Genomic DNA, 5,655 nt, shown 5'->3' with positions numbered 1-5,655 from the left:
CAGATGGATCTTGGCTCAAGGCAGTGAATACCAGAAAGATGTTTACTTGTGTTTTATTGACTATGCAAAGGCATTTGATTTTGTGGATCGTGACAAATTATGGATAACATTGAGAAGAATGGGAATTCCCAAGCACTTGATTGTACTCATGAGGAATCTGTACCTTGACCAGGAGGCTGTCATTCGAACAGAACAAGGGGACACTACATGGTTTAAAATCAAGAAGAGAGTGCATCAGGGTTGTATTCTGTCTCCACAATTATTCAATCTATATGCTGAGTAAATAATCCGAGAAGCTGGACTATATGAAGAAAAACGTGGTATCAGGATTGGAGGAAGACTCATTAACAACCTGAGATATGCAGATGATACAACTTTGCTTGCTGAAAGTGAGGATGACTTAAGGCACCTACTGATGAAGGTTGAAGAATACAGTCTGTAGTATGGATTACATCTCAACATAAAGAAAACAAAAATCCTCACAACTGGACCAATGAGCAGCATCACAATCAATGGAGAGAAGATTGAGGTTGTCAAGGAATTCATGTTGCTTGGTTCTACAATCGACGCCAATGGAAGCAGCAGTCAGGACATTAGACGACGTGTAGCATTGGGAAAGTCAACTGCGAAGGAACTGTTTCAAGTGCTGAGGAACAAGGATATCTTCTTGAGGACTAAGGTGTGCCTGACACAAGCCATGATATTTCCAATCACCTGGTATGCATGTGAGAGCTGGACAATGAGTAAGGAAGACCGAAGAGGAGTTGATGCTTTTGAGTTGTGGTGCTGGCGGAGAATGCTGAAAGTACCATGGACTGCTAAAAGAACTAACAGATCTGTCCTGGAGGAAGTGCAGCCAGAATGCTCCTTGGAAGCAAGAATGGCCAGACTTCGTCTCACCTATTTTGGTCATGTTGTAAGAAGGGACCATTCCCTGGAGAAGGATTTCATGCTTGGTAGGGTGGAGGGTCAACGAAAGAGGGGGAGGCCTTCAAGGAGATGGATTGATATGGTGGCTGCGATGATGGGCTCAAGTATAGCAGGGATTGTGGGGCTGGTGTGGGATCAGGCAGTGTTTCGTTCTGCTGTGCATGGGGTCGCTATGAGTCGGAAATGACTCGACGGCACTTAACAACAACAACATTGTATGCAGGCATCATCTGCAATTAACCGTTTTGTAGGTGGTGCAGTGGTTAAAGTGCTTGATTGCTAACCAAAATGTCAGTTGTTAGAACCCACAAGTTGCTCCACAGGAGAAAGATGTGGCAGTCTGCTTTCATAAAGACTACAGCCTTAGAAACCCTATGAGGAAGTTTTACTCTGTCCTATAGGGTGTTTATGAGTTGTAACTGAGTCTACAACAATGAGTTTGACTATTGGTTTTATATGGGCATCACCTGGAATTAACTGCCTTTTATATGTGCATCAACTGAAATTAGCAGCTTTTGTAGCATAGTGCCTAAGGCACTTGACTGCTAATCAGAAGGCTGGTGGTTCAAATCCAGCAGCCAATCCTCGGAAGGAAGGTTGGGCAATCTACTTCTGTAGTGATACTGCCTCGGAAACCCAAGGAGGGGTCACTATTAGCTGGGTCCGACTCAATAGCACATAACAACAACAAAAACTGGAATTAAGCACAATGACCTTCTAGGTTTTGTAAACTAATACAGGCATTCCCCAGGTTATGAAGGAGATCTGGTGCTGTGTCTTTAAAAATTTGTAGGTAAGTTGAAACAAGTGCTTATGGTTCTTATTTAGCCTTACTTTATCACCTGCTAACTTGCAGTTCAAATACATCAGCCACTCTGGGAGAGAAAGATGAGGCAGTCTGCTTCTAAAGATTTAAAGCCTTGGAAACTGTATGGGGCAGTTCGACTCTGTCCTATAGGGTCTCTATGAGTTGAAATCAACTCAATGACAGTCAGTTTGATTTTTAGTGCAAGAAAGGCTTAAAATCTTTTCAATAATTTAAAACCTTCATGTGCATCAAGTGAAGGAGATTGTGATGAAGGATTTGCTGTGAGTAGGGGTGGGTTCAATTGTTTCCAAGTGAGAGAAATTTTACATAACATTCAAGGGCAAGTATAAGTTTTTCATAAATTGGACATTTCTAACCCAGGGACTGCCTATAATTCTAAAAATGGGAGATATCTTTACAATTAATATGCATACATTGCTTAAGAGAATATCAGGTATGTATTAAGGATTTTAAGCACACACAATCTTAGAGTTCCAACAATATTAATAAGCTTTCTAAATGTACACTTATTTGAACAACCAATTCTTCCTTACACAGGAATGACCATGCTCATTAGGGTTTCTGCTGATCCCTCCAGCTGATCTGTCTTTAATCTCTTTAAATTTTACTTTGCTTTTCTTTCACTCACAGTAAAACCAAAGCCAAACCCAACCCACTGCCACTGAGTCAATTCCCACTCATAGTAATCCTTATTGGGTTTTTAAGGTTATAAATCTTTACAGAAGTAGATTGCCTCATCCTCCCATGGAACAGCTGGTGGGTTTGAACTGCTAACCTTCTTCTTAGCAACCAAATGCCCTACCCACCAGAGTTGTTTATGTCCTTCATCAGGAACCTAGCCATTTTGATAGAAAGGGCTGGCTTGCTTCTAATGTCACCAGAAAGTCATTTTACTCAGGAAATCAGATTGCCATCTATGGTACAGGTAGTGAGCCTCTGCCCTTTTATATCCAGCAGCAAGACTCCAGCAGCTTTCTGAAAACAGCCCAACTTGGATGTCCAAAGCATCAGTATTGCTGAGCTATTTTCAACAAGCAGCAAAACAGCTTGTGCTTTTCTATCATGTAGTACTTTCTTAGAGTCAACATTTCATTTCTCTCAAAAATATTGGATTTATTTCAAAAAGGTAAGTATGTATAAGTGCCAAAGTGTCCATTTTCTTATTATTATTTATAAAATGCAATTGCTACCCTCAAATTAATCTATGCCTGAATAGAAAAATAAAGAGTAAAAATAGAGAGTAAAAATCAATACAATAAAATGCAGCAATAAATATGTATACCAAAAGTAGAGTGATAACCTTGAGTTGTTGTAAGGTAATGTCAGGTATTTGTTCCTTTTTGAAGTGGGAAGATAGTCAGAAATCTTGTCAATGAATGTAATTTTTAATTTCAATTTGAGATGTGAATAGGGATTTTTTAGGTAGAGACAGAAATTTCAAAAGAAAAAAAATATATATATATATAGTACACACACACACACACACACACATATACATAATTCTAGTCAATTTTCCAGAATTAAAGAACATGAGAATCCAGGTAGAAAGGACCCACTGAGAACTCCTATACAATAGATAAAAGAGCCCATCTCAACACACATCATCACTATGTCTCAGTTAATTGGCAATGAAAACAAAACACTGATGTACCTAGAGAGAGACAACCAGGTCTCATAAAAAGAATAGAAATAGAGCTGATATGCAATGTTTAAATTAAATTTCAAGAACCTAGTAAACAATTTGTGGAAAATAATTTCCAATCTAGAATTCTATACCCAGCCACGATATCATTCAAATATGATTTGTTGTTGTTGTTGTTGTTATGTGCCGTCAAGCAAATATGATATTAAGATTAAAATATTTCATGAATAAAATATTATATGAATTGTTGTATGTAAAACAAATCTGCTTTGTAAATTTACATCCACATCACAAAATTAAAAAAAAAATTCATATAAATAAGAAGGAAAATGTTTACTCACCTTGCTCCATTTCCTGTGAAAAACCTGCAATGGTTTTTAGTCACAATTTTTAGTGAAAACTGTTTGAAACAAAGCACAGACCAGACACACCTTTTAATGGCTTGGTCAACAAGTATTTATTTCTCACAGAATAAAGCAGACAGGAATGAGTACAGCAGCAAACATCCTCATCAGGTTCCCCAAAGTTAGGCTCCTGTCCCATGCTATGATGTTATATTGTGTCCATGCATTCCCTACTTTGTGCCATTAGAGAAGAATGCCAGAACACTTCTCTCCCAGTTAATATATACTTAGCAAGATGACCATGTATATATGCCAAACAGCCTGTACACAGAGCTAATACGTGGAAGGAGTAAGAAAAGTGGAAGGCCCCTGGAGGCAATGGAAAGTTTTCATTGCACCTATTTAGAGTGGGTAACCATGTCCTAATGGCTATCCTAGATTTACTGGCATCAGTACCATTCCTTCCCTTTTTTTCCCAGTAAGATAGCTTAACAGGGTTGTGAAATTCTTCAGAGGGTAATCATCTCCTCTTAAGGCACATACTTTATTTTGTGTCCATTAGTATCTACTATGATGTTAGTAGCTCCAGAGGCAGTGAATGAGATTATAGCACACATGAGCATCCAGCACAACAGTAAAAGCTACTTTAATGAACAAAGGAAGTAAACCAAGCGATGAAAACATAGTATCAAGAAAAAAGAGAGAGAGAGAGATTCAACACATAAAAGAAGAAAAGGGAATACAAAGAATTATATTAAAGGAAGATCTCAGAAAAACAGATGTACAGCAGATGTGGAGAGCAAGCTGAATATTGTCTGATATAGTGCTGAAAGATGAGCTCTCCACACAATAGCCACAACAGTGGACTCAAGCATACCTACAATCTTGAAGATGGCACAGGACCAAACAACATTTCATTATGTTTTACATATGGTTGCCATGAGTCAGTGCCCTCTCTAGGGAAACAACAAAAACAAAAGAAAAAAAAATGAGATGGAGAGATAACCCAATATATTTGAACATAACAAAAAGAGATTTTAATTTCTAGCAGTATGGAGATGAAATTGTAATGCGTATTTAGAGCACTAAGCAAATAAAAATTGAAATTATTTAGCTTCATGAAACTAAAATAACTTCTATAAATATTGATCTAAGCAAAATTATCATATAAATGTATTGGGACTGTTGTTGTTGTTGTTGTTAGGTGCCATCCAGTCATTTCCAACTCATAGCAACCCCATGCACAGCAGAACGAAACACTGCCCAATCCTGTGCCAGCTCAATGATCCCTGCTATACTTGAGCCCACCATCACAGCCACCATGTCAATCCATCTCATTGAAGACCTCCCCTTCTTTCATCAACCTTTCACCCTACCAAGTATGACATCCTTCTCCAGGGAATGGTCCCTTCTGACAATATGACCAAAGTAGGTGAGATGAAGTATGGCCATTCTCGCTTCTAAGGAGCATTTTGGCTGCAATTCCTCCAGGAGAGATCTGTTAGTTCTTTTAGCAGTCCATGGTACTTTCAGCATTCTTTGCCAGCACCACAACTCAAAAGCATGAATTCTTCTTCAGTCTTCCTTATTCATTGTCCAGCTCTCACATGCATACAAGGCAATTGGAAATATCATGGCTTGTGTCAAGCACACTTTAGTCCTCAAGGAGACATCCTTGCTCCTTAGCACTTGAAACAGTTCCTTCGGGGTTGAACTTCCCAGTGCTACACATCATCTAATGTCCTGACTGCTGCTTCCATTGGCATCGATTGTAGAACCAAGCAACGTGAATTCTTTGAAAACCTCAATCTTCTCTCCATTTATTAGGATACTGCTTACTGGTCCAGTTGTGAGGATTTTGGTTTTCTTTATATTGAGACATAATCCATACTGCAGACTGTATTCTTCAA

This window comes from Orycteropus afer, unplaced genomic scaffold (genome assembly GCF_000298275.1).
Source record: "Orycteropus afer afer isolate SDZICR_OR568_19922 unplaced genomic scaffold, OryAfe1.0 scaffold00166, whole genome shotgun sequence".
NCBI classification, from domain to species: Eukaryota; Metazoa; Chordata; class Mammalia; order Tubulidentata; family Orycteropodidae; genus Orycteropus; species Orycteropus afer.
Note: the sequence above shows the minus strand (reverse complement) of the source record.